Raw genomic sequence first — 12,194 nt, forward strand, 5'->3', positions numbered from 1 at the left:
TACTTAAACCCTGCACGCAAGTCTAAAAGTTTGTGTTTTACATTACAACCCCGATTCCAAAAAAGTTGGGACAAAGTACAAATTGTAAATAAAAACGGAATGCAATAATTTACAAATCTCAAAAACTGATATTGCATTCACAATAGAACATAGACAACATGTCAAATGTTGAAAGTGAGACATTTTGAAATTTCATGACAGCAACACAGCTCAAAAAAGTTGGGACAGGGGCAATAAGAGGCTGGAAAAGTTAAAGGTACAAAAAAGGAACAGCTAGAGGACCAAATTGCAACTCATTAGGTCAACTGGCAATAGGTCATTAACATGACTGGGTATAAAAAGAGCATCTTGGAGTGGCAGCGGCTCTCAGAAGTAAAGATGGGAAGAGGATCACCAATCCCCCTAATTCTGCGCCGACAAACAGTGGAGCAATATCAGAAAGGAGTTTGACAGTGTAAAATTGCAAAGAGTTTGAACATATCTACAGTGCATAATATCATCAAAAGAATCTGGAAGAATCTCTGTGCGTAAGGGTCAAGGCCGGAAAACCATACTGGGTGCCCGTGATCTTCGGGCCCTTAGACGGCACTGCATCACATACAGGCATGCTTCTGTATTGGAAATCACAAAATGGGCTCAGGAATATTTCCAGAGAACATCATCTGTGAACACAATTCACCGTGCCATCCGCCGTTGCCAGCTAAAACTCTATAGTTCAAAGAAGAAGCCGTATCTAAACATGATCCAGAAGCGCAGATGTCTTCTCTGGGCCAAGGCTCATTTAAAATGGACTGTAGCAAAGTGGAAAACTGTTCTGTGGTCAGACGAATCAAAATTTGAAGTTCTTTATGGAAATCAGGGACACCATGTCATTCGGACTAAAGAGGAGAAGGACGACCCAAGTTGTTATCAGCGCTCAGTTCAGAAGCCTGCATCTCTGATGGTATGGGGTTGCATTAGTGCGTATGGCATGGGCAGCTTACACATCTGGAAAGACACCATCAATGCTGAAAGGTATATCCAGGTTCTAGAGCAACATATGCTCCCATCCAGACGACGTCTCTTTCAGGGAAGACCTTGCATTTTCCAACATGACAATGCCAAACCACATACTGCATCAATTACAGCATCATGGCTGCGTAGAAGAAGGGTCCGGGTACTGAACTGGCCAGCCTGCAGTCCAGATCTTTCACCCATAGAAAACATCTGGTGCATCATAAAACAGAAGCTACGACAAAAAAGACCTAAGACAGTTGAGCAACTAGTCTCCTCAGTCCCCAGACGTTTACAGACTGTTGTAAAGAGAAAAGGGGATGTCTCACAGTGGTAAACATGGCCTTGTCCCAACTTTTTTGAGATGTGGTGTTGTCATGAAATTTAAAATCACCTAATTTTTCTCTTTAAATGATACATTTTCTCAGTTTAAACATTTGATATGTCATCTATGTTCTATTCTGAATAAAATATGGAATTTTGAAACTTCCACATCATTGCATTCCGTTTTTATTTACAATTTGTACTTTGTCCCAACTTTTTTGGAATCGGGGTTGTATAACTGATCATCAGTTTCTAGACATTTGACTGCAGAGCAAGACATGACTATATGTGGCCACTGGGCCGTGCAAATATCTCCCTCCTCATGCCAGCGCCTTGCCAGGGCGTGTCGGTCTTCAATGCAGGACATGAATGAACCAGCCCATCATGAAAGCATGGCTTTCAAACAAATTATCTTTATTCAAATAAGATATTCAATCTTGGTCCTAAAATCGCATTGAGTAAAATATTTTTTGGGAAGTATGATAAACTTGAAGTGAAAATATTCCTTATTTATTCTATCCACATTCACTGGATATGACCAATCGCATGCTCTGATTGGCTACTCTACTCTACTAGGATATGAGCTCATATCCTGTAAGTGAAGAAAAACAAAATGGCGGAGCGCATCAAATCAGATATCACTTTATCAAGTATTTAAAAGAAACAAATTGCTAAAAGAAAATATCTCTCCCCCAGTGTCCACTAACTCCTGTTCCACACTCCAGTGCAGTCGGTGGTGGTAATGCACCTTTAAGTTGGTTTGCCAATGGCAAAAAAAAAAAAAAACCCTGAAGAAGAAGAAAATGGTGGAACATGTTTCTGAACCAAGCGAGGACAAAATAAAAACTCTACTCAAATAATCACCCCCCCCCCAAAAAAAAAACTGAAGTGAAAGCATTTCATGGTAAGAGTGTATTTTTCAAGAATGATGATTATAGCATTTTTCACAAATTGCTACTGTCATTTTGTCGGTTTGTTTACATTCCAAGTGGAAATAATTTTCCCAGACGTTTTGTATAAAGTTTTTATTTCTCGAATTTGCAAAAAAAAATGCTGTTTCTCAAAATCCAGTGAATGTGGATAGAATAAAACAGTTATTCCACTCAATCTCTTCATACATGGCTTATTGCCAACTCAGTGCTCCACACCTCGTTGGCTGTCGGTGCATATATGACTCAAATTTGTAGGATAACTGTTAACTGTTTTATCTATTTAAAGCTGCATCTGACCCACATTCCTGATGAAATGTGCTATTAAAACAAATCCATAACATCAAACAAAATTAGCTGCAAGATGCACCCAAGAAAAAAGAGGGTTGTCTGGACTAGATGCCTTTTAGCTCTGTATTTATAGATGAGGGGTTTTTTAATAGCACATATGAGGGGGAATGCATGTTATTGGATGCTACTGTAAATACACAACTTTCTTTGCCATTTGAAAAGGTACGCTGCATTATTGAGTTGTTCAGGTTGCTCGGGGTGCCGTCCAACCATATGGGCTCCCCAAATGAGGGAAGAAAAAGAATCATTAAAAGGAAACTTTTACTATTTTTACTAATACTATTTTAATACTAAATTTTAATGCTATTTTTACTAATACTGTTTTAATACAAAGTTTCTCTCTGTCACTCCAACCTTGTCCTTGAAGGATGATGTTTGCATGCACCTGACCAACTATGCCATCAACAAGCACAGTGAGAATTTTGTCCATGGTGATGACCGGCGGAGCAAACAGTAGTACTGTATTTGTTTCCTAAATAGAGACTTTTACATGTACTTAATTTTTTTTCTTAGCCCCAAAAATTTCCATTAAAAAAATTCTCTCATAGAAAGCATTCAGTCTTCAACAAGTAGCTGGAGTCCATGAGTTATGACCCACAGAAGATGTGGGCAGATATTATGTGATCATTAAGACTCTCATCTCCGTTTATCCCATTCTCAAGCACAACTACCACACCTGCTTCCCCAACCATACAGCAGGCAACAGCTGCTTGGAGAGCCTGGGCTTTGATGTCTTGCTGGACTCAAGCCCTGGCTTCTGGAGGTGGAGTTTCTATTGAAATACTTAATCAATATAATAAATATGAATAATTTGTTTTGCCTCTCGTCATAGTGCTACATTCTCTAGGTCTGTGTGTGTTTTCGTTTGTATTTTTAGGTGCATATATATATTTATTTAGTATTTCGACCTTCCCCTACCTGTGTGTCTTTATAGGTCAATCGTTCTCCTAGCTTCACCACAGACTCTCATTTAGACCATGAGGTGAAGGACAGCCTGCTGGATGACACTCTGGTGCTGATAAATTTGGGGGCATGTGATCGCTAGAAGCTCACAGAAGAGGAGACGCTTAGGGTGAAAGAGCGACTTCAACAGAATCGCTCCAGAGAGGCAAGGTACTTCACTGTCATTTTGAGACACAGCTACTGTGACAGGAAACACTGACAGTAATACAGATGATATTCTAAAATTATAGTAGTCGGGTCATTCCATGTCAACTCAACCAGAGCCTCCCACCTCAAATTTTTGATTTTGCTTAAACATTGCACACTGCAAGTAGCATGCCTTGGTAGTACTAAGGCCAAGTACGTAAGCTTAATTATTGCTAACTGTTGAGATTCAGCCTTGTTTTTGAAGTAAGGGTCATTTCCTTCTTGAATGCTTCAATTCTGGGGCAACTTTGTGCATCTAGAAAAAGTACTTGCAGAAGCGTTAGATCTATGACATGGATTTTATCATCAGAAAAGTTGGTCCTCTCCTGATTTTAACCATCATTGTCTACATATTTTGTCCAGTTTATCCCTCAGGTGGTATAGAAAAAGCAAAAATCACCTAAACGAAAATTCACTTGTGTATTTTTGTGATTTTGATTTCTTCATTACTCTTAGCTTAGTGATGATAGAGACCTAAAATTTTTAATGTACACTGTCAGTAAACTTCTTAAGCATATTAAACAAGCTTGAGGCCCCAGTGGCTATATTCACTGACTTATTAGCCCCTGAAGTTGGACCCAGAATGAAAAGTGCTATTTTTGTCATCATTGGAGACATACTTTTCTCAAAAGGGACATGTTATAGTAATTTCAGTTTTTTTGTGCTTGAAAATATGTGCCTTGGTAATAATATGTGAAAAAACGGAAGATGTAATACTCTCCCTTTTGAAGTTACAACAAGACAATTGGACCTGGGGTATGACAATCAACTGCTAGAAATCCTCTGAAAAAGGGAACACTATTGTTTAACACAAAAATGTTTATTAACTAACAGTTTAGCCATACTTCAAGTCAGACATATCTAGCTATCAGTGATAAATTCAGTACAAGCCAGATCACTGATCAACAGCAAAATATGATAATTTCCAAAAAACTCTAGGTGATGTTCAAAACAAGTCACACTATATATTATTAATGCTAATCTATACACTGGTAGTGTTTCTAAGAGTTCATCCATGCACACTTGTGAACAACTTAAAACTGTCTCTGATTTTGTCAATGTCCATCTGTTGGAACTTGTACTGTCTGCCTGTAGTTGTACTGGGAAGTGGCAGCAAGCACAGCACATGGCCCACAGGAACCCAGCACTCGTTCTTCTGCCTGGGCCATTTGTACATGCAAGGATTCTGTGTTTGCCTCATGAAAGTGATGAGTAGATCATCCTTGTCTTCGTCTACCTCTAGCACACTTCCTATATACCAGACCTGGTCGTAGACGGCTGCCACATATGCACCAGGCTTGTATTCTTGGATATCATAATGTGCTAGAGTCCCACTTGTCATGGAAATATCTGCAGAGATCCTGTACATTTTCAGGTTAGGCCCATCTGGTATGAAGCTGTGATGGCTTCTAATGCCAGGCGCCTTCTTTGCTTCTTTGTACTGTTCTTCTTGGGCCTGTGATGCTTCTGCCACATCTTCCTTAGAGACGTACAAGAATTTGATACCTTGGATTTCCAGACATCCCAAGTCTCCCCGAAGTTCCGGGAGTCTCCCGCATATTGATAGTGGCTCCCACAAATTGGATAATATCTTCCGGAATCCAGAGCAAGCGAGCAAGAGTGTGCACACGAAACATTAATGTCTGCATCGCGCATATGACGGAGTGCGCGAGGGAGAGCGAGAGAAACTGCGTGTGTGCCTGTTCATGTAGCACATGCTATACAAAGAGCATCCTGATTGGTTTACAGACATCCAAACTCATTTCAGGGAGGTGTCATGACCCCCCCAGCTGATGGGGAAAAAAGTCATGCATCACGACACCTCCCTGAAATAAGTTTCTGCAGGTTGGGATGTCTGGATTTCCCTGACAGCCCATTCATAGAGCGCAATAGGCAACAGAATGTGGTTACTTGTTGTAGCTTGGAGGCTTGCCCGAGCAGCAAGCCTTTTTACGGTACCTCCAATGCCATCGCATGGCGATTTGCCGTGACTACATGCTTTATTTCAACCTAGAAGCCACTATAAAGACTTTTATTGTTTGAAGATTTAAAACCCTCCTGTGACCTTGAAAATAAGGTCAAGGTCAAGTAGGTCATATGGGTCAAAAGGTCTTGTCAAAGTCTGTTAAATCATATCACAAAGTAAATGCAACTTGAAAAGGCCACTGAAATACAGGCCCAAATCCTCCCCATTGGGAATACATGTAAATTGCCCCCAAAACAACGAACTTTGGCCGATAAAGTCAGTAAAATAGGTCACAGTGACCTAGTTTTTGGTGAGCTAGGTTGTGGTCACCCAAGGTATATTCAGGCCGTATATGAGCCTCCTAGCTCTTACAGTGTCAAAACGTGCCCTGCTAACAGACAGACGGACACTGGATTAAGCTATATGAACAGCTTTGCTGCTGAAGTCAGCAAAGCTAAAAATAAATTACCACAAATTTAGATCCCAGATCATCATAATTAACAATTTATGCAAGGTCAAAGTTGGCTCAGAAGAGAAAATTAGTATTTTTTGTGCATAAATGATGCCAATATTTTTCTACGAAGGAAAGATATTGCATACCTAATTATTATATCTCTCATCTCATCTCATTATCTCTAGCTGCTTTATCCTGCTCTACAGGGTCGCAGGCAAGCTGGAGCCTATCCCAGCTGACTACGGGCGAAAGGCGGGGTACACCCTGGACAAGTCGCCAGGTCATCACAGGGCCTAATTATTATATATTATTTGATATTATTAACCTACTTTAAATATATAAAATACCAGCTAGGGCGGCACGGTGGTGTAGTGGTTAGCGCTGTCGCCTCACAGCAAGAAGGTCCTGGGTTCGAGCCCCGGGGCCGGCGAGGGCCTTTCTGTGCGGAGTTTGCATGTTCTCCCCGTGTCCGCGTGGGTTTCCTCCGGGTGCTCCGGTTTCCCCCACAGTCCAAAGACATGCAGGTTAGGTTAACTGGTGACTCTAAATTGACCGTAGGTGTGAATGTGAGTGTGAATGGTTGTCTGTGTCTATGTGTCAGCCCTGTGATGACCTGGCGACTTGTCCAGGGTGTACCCTGCCTTTCGCCCGTAGTCAGCTGGGATAGGCTCCAGCTTGCCTGCGACCCTGTAGAAGGATAAAGCGGCTTGAGATAATGAGATGAAATACCAGCTATGTACTATGTGTCCCTCCCTGGATTTTGACCCCCTAAAATAAGGGATAATTTGGCATTTTCATTCTGGGCCAAGTTTGCATGTTCCTTCCTTTAAGATATATAACATCTACAGCCATGCAAATACATGAAAGGCATTAGAAGTTGGTCCACAAGAGTATGGTGTTAAAGATATGGACAGCTGTGGTGTAGTTTTTTCATAATAAGCACTCTAACTTACTAGAAAATGCAATCATGATTGGGTAAATTGTTATTTTTTTCTATTTTTAACATACTGCCCTTCATACATATGTTCAAAGCTGATGATAATGATGCCCAAATCCTAAAATATACCTCCCAAACTTACAGTACAAGCAAAATAATGAAGATATGGCCATCATAAATGTCTTTTTTATAGCCCTAATTTTGCTCCAGATTATAGGTGAAATTTTTAATTTTGACCCCCCCCATGCAAACTGGGCTGAAAAGAGCTCATAGATCATCACAGAGACCTAATATTTGGACTTTGGTCATCATATATGTGTATCTATCACTGGAAGAAAAATTATCAAAATAAAAAATTTGATGTGGGAAAACCTTTGAATTTTGACATGGAATGACCCAGTCAAGTTTATTTGTATGGCGCTTTTAACAACAGACATTGTCACAAAGCAGCTTTACAGAAAATTAAAGACTTTAAACGTGAGCTAATTTTATCCCTAATTTATCCCCAATGAGCAAGCCTGTGGCGAGGGTGGCAAGGAAAAACTCCCTCAGACGATGTGAGGAAGAAACCTCGAGAGGAACCAGACTCAAAAGGGAACCCATCCTCATTTGGGTGACAACAGATAGATAAGATAGACTTTTATCATCCCACAAGGGGAAATTTACATTGTTACAGCAGCAAAATATATAAAGAGAAAAGGATAAGGCAGTGAAGGAGTAATGCAAAAGTACTAAGTATACAAAAAAGGATCTATATAAAAGAAATAAACTACAAATTTAGAGATAAAAAAATTAACAAATTTGCATAAATTAACAGGTTTGCAGATATATGGTTAACATCAGTGTATTACAAAGGTGGTATTGCACGTATAAGTATTGCACAGGTATTATTACCAGTATTACCCAGGTAGTATTGCACAAGTAAGTAGGTATATTGCACAAGAGCCATTTTAACCGATGCTGATAGTCGGTGCACACAGTATACGTTCAGAGGGGTTTCTATGGATGTATAAGTGATCTGGACAGCATTGTTCATTATTGTGAGGAGTGACTGGTGCTGTGCTTGGTGAGGTGCCGGTTGTACAGTCTCACAGCAGTAGGGAGGAAGGAGCTGCTGTATCTCTCCTTAACACACCGCAGATGGAGGAGCCGATTATAAATAGCATAATTATAAATAACTCACTTCTATAACTGTGTCCTATATAGTCACAAAGTATAACTGTGAAACCAGGAAAATCATTATAGTTTTAACATAAAGTATGTTTTGTTGAAGTTATAAATTGTTCATTGATGGAAACTTGAGTGCAAAACTGTTCATGACAACTGCAGTCCTAAAGTTAGCAAGTCAGCTGTAGTCCTCAAACACAAATGTAATACTGTAAGTGTCCAGAGCCATCTTCCAAGTGCGACTTTCAAATGTCCATATGGGGCCATCCTCCACAGGAGCGATGAGATGAGACTCCAGCCAGAGGTAGGGCACCAGGATGGATCAGGTGAGTCCGAGGAGCAGAAGAGGTCAGCATCTTACTGGTGTCTCAGGATCGACATGTAAAGTTAAAGTTAACTTTATTATCCCACAAGGGGAAATTCAAGTGGTCAGTGCATACACGGAGGTAGACAAGATTTAAAATATAAAAACATAAAACAAATAATAAATACCCCACCCCACCCCATACATCAGCAATCCAATTTATACATGCTGGTCTTTCACATCCCCCCCTAACACGCGCACACAGTACTGTCAAGTTCTTTGCCCTTCATTTAAAATCCTGATTGCAGTGGGGACAAATGACTTACTGAACCTGGTAGTTCTTATTTTCCTTTGCAGCAGTCTCCCCTTGCCACGTTGGCTTGGCTGGAATCTATTGTTTTGGGGATGGGTTGGATCCCTGAGAATACTCTCAGCTTTATGTAGTATAATGTCTTTGTATAGCTGGACAGCTGATACTTGATTACACCCTATTATCCCACTGGCATTCTTAATAATGCGTTGTAATTTATCCTGATCATGTTTACGCATATTGCCAAAGACACAGATCAGTCCAAAGGACAAGACACTCTGAAGCACAGACCTATAAAACAACTGTAAAATACATCTATCAACATTAAAACTTCGTAACTTCCTTAAGAAAAACATTCTCTGTTGGAGCTTTTTTACCTTAGAAGTGGCACATTTGTCAAACTTCAACTGATCATCAAGTTCAATCCCTAAATACTGTATTTGTAGGTGTTAACTCTTTCAATGGATGTGTTATTGACGACTGTGTGGGGTACTTCTTCTGTATTACGTCTAAAATCAATAACCATTTCTTTAGTTTTGGTTGCATTTACAGTAAGACTACAAAGATTGAAATCGCCAAGCATGACTGTAACTCAGAGAGGGACAGACAGAGGGAAGAGAAGGGGGGACACAGGTTGTTGGGTATGCCCAATGTCACCTAAAGAGTAAGAACAGTATACATTTTGAGCTGAGTGCAAGCAGGGACTCTGGCAAGACTAACTATAACAGCATAACTAAAAGAGGAGAGCCAGAAGGAAACACAGACATGAGGGTGCCCTGGGACCTACAGCAGCCAGCCACTACACCGTCAACAAACCTGAGTGGGAGGATGACAGCATCCATACATCCCAGTTTACCAAAACACTCTGAGGACCCTCCAGATCTACTCCTTTACCTATTAACAAAAAGCTTTAGTATTATTAAGAACTGGGGCAGCACGGTGGTGTAGTGGTTAGCGCTGTCGCCTCACAGCAAGAAGGTCCGGGTTCGAGCCCCGTGGCCGGCGAGGGCCCTTCTGTGTGGAGTTTGCATGTTCTCCCCGTGTCTGCGTGGGTTTCCTCCGGGTGCTCCAGTTTCCCCCACAGTCCAAAGACATGCAGGTTAGGTTAACTGGTGACTCTAAATTGACCGTAGGTGTGAATGTGAGTGTGAATGGTTGTCTGTGTCTATGTGTCAGCCCTGTGATGACCTGGCGACTTGTCCAGGGTGTACCCCGCCTTTCGCCCGTAGTCAGCTGGGATAGGCTCCAGCTTGCCTGCGACCCTGTAGAAGGATAAACCGGCTAGAGATAATGAGATGAGATGAGATTATTAAGAACTGAGTCAAAGTATGACTTTACGGTTCTGTGTGTTCTTCACTTAGTATGCTGTACAGCAAATGGTACTAAGGCATCACAACTATGTATACACTCACTGAGCACTGTATTAGGAACATCTGAACATGCAGACAATTGTGTGGCTGTGCTGCAATGCATAAAATCATGCAGATATAGACCAGCAGCTTCAGGTAATGTTCACATCAACCATAAAAAAAAAAAGGGGGGGGGGGGGGGGGGAGTAATCTCAGTGATTTTGACTGTGGTATGATTGTTGGTGCCAGACAGGCTGGTTTGGGTATTTCTACTCAAACTGCTGATCTCCTGGGATTTTCATGCACTGCAGTCTCTAGAGAGAAAAAAGCATCCAGTGAGCAGCACTTCTGTGGGGAGAAATGCCTTGTTGATTTAAATTTTTTTTCTTTTTTTTTCAATATGAATAGCCTATTTGTCCAAAGAGTTTCTATGCTAAAAGTTGTCACCTTTGATGGGTTGGAAATTGCAGAACTATGTCTTTGTTTGTTCTTTTAATTTGCTAAAAAATAAAATAAAATAACAGTTTGGGGGGCCTTGCAAGGGGTTGTTGGTGTTCCTGGTATATTTATATATTTAATCCTTGACTTACTTTAACAGAATGATAGTTTTGATATAAAGACAAGTGACTGGATAAACTACTAGAAGGCTAGTTAGCTAACGAGCTTGCTAGTTCAGTCAGTTACACCATTTCCACATGCCATGACATGCCCACAGAGCAAAGAGTATATTTGCTTCTTTTGCATCATATATGTCTGTGATCCTGCTAAATCTGATGTCATATGAAAAGATCAAACATTTTGCACACTTACAGGCCACTGACTGACTGATTTTGGTTTGACAATGCTACACAAAGGTCCCTTTACGCATTACAAACTAACAAATGTAGCATACTTTTGATAAACCTTTCCTTTGGATTAGTCACTCAGTTTATTCTCTTGAACTTTGTTCCCTCCTGGCCTGTTTGAATTCTGTTGTACTGATTCAACAGTGGTTCATATAAGTTATTGCAAACTAAGATTGTTCAGTTTTGCAATCTCAAACTCAATGTATAGTAAATGTTAAAGAGTTAAATGTCTCACTGATGTAAGCACTTGCAGCTCAAAATAGCACTGAGAGGTCTTAAAATGTATCAAAACAGTCTTACAAATGGACTTAAAAGGTATTACATTTAACTTCAGGATGCCTGCATATATCCTGGAAAAGCTACAGTAACTCAGATAAATACTCTGTACAACTGAGGTGAGCAGAAATGCAGGTCCCAGTTCTGTCAGCCAAGAACAGAAAGTTTTGGGCCCATTAATTGTCGTCGTTGACTGTCCATCGCTAGCGATGATGACTGCTTCATTAGGATGCGCAGAAACGCAGATGGGCCGCGAGGCCCACACCAGATTTAGGCCCTGTCCACACGGCAACGGATTCAGGTGAATCTGATAAAATTGTTTATCGTTTCGGCCTGGCGTCCACACGGCACCGGCGTTTTGGGTGCCCCAGAACGAAATCTTTTGAGAACGGGTTCCAGAGTGGAAAAATCTGGCAACGGCCCCATTGCGAAGTTGTCTGGATGAGTAGAATGGATTTGTTTACGATGACGTCACAACCACATGACTGTCAGTGCTTCACGCCGGGTAGAAGTGTAACGAACTCGATGCGAGTTGTCAACAAATCCTATAACTTGGTTCATGAAACGCGCTTACAAAATATTTTCACTGTGAATATTTATTGTGTAATGGTGCAAAGTGAGAGAGAGAGAGAGAGAGGGAATAGCCCTTAGGGCAGAGTCTTTAGTCCAAACACTGCGGAAGCAGTACCAAACCGCGCACCGCCCGTGCGCTTTCCAAAAACAAAAACAATCTCGCCAGCAAACATAGGAAAAAAAAAGGAGTGATCTCACCTCTTCAGATGTTGGTTTAAGTCCGACAATACATTCCTCAAAAAGGGCGTAGAAGAACAAAGTAATCCA

Source organism: Neoarius graeffei, chromosome 14 (genome assembly GCF_027579695.1).
Source record: "Neoarius graeffei isolate fNeoGra1 chromosome 14, fNeoGra1.pri, whole genome shotgun sequence".
Lineage (NCBI taxonomy): Eukaryota > Metazoa > Chordata > Actinopteri > Siluriformes > Ariidae > Neoarius > Neoarius graeffei.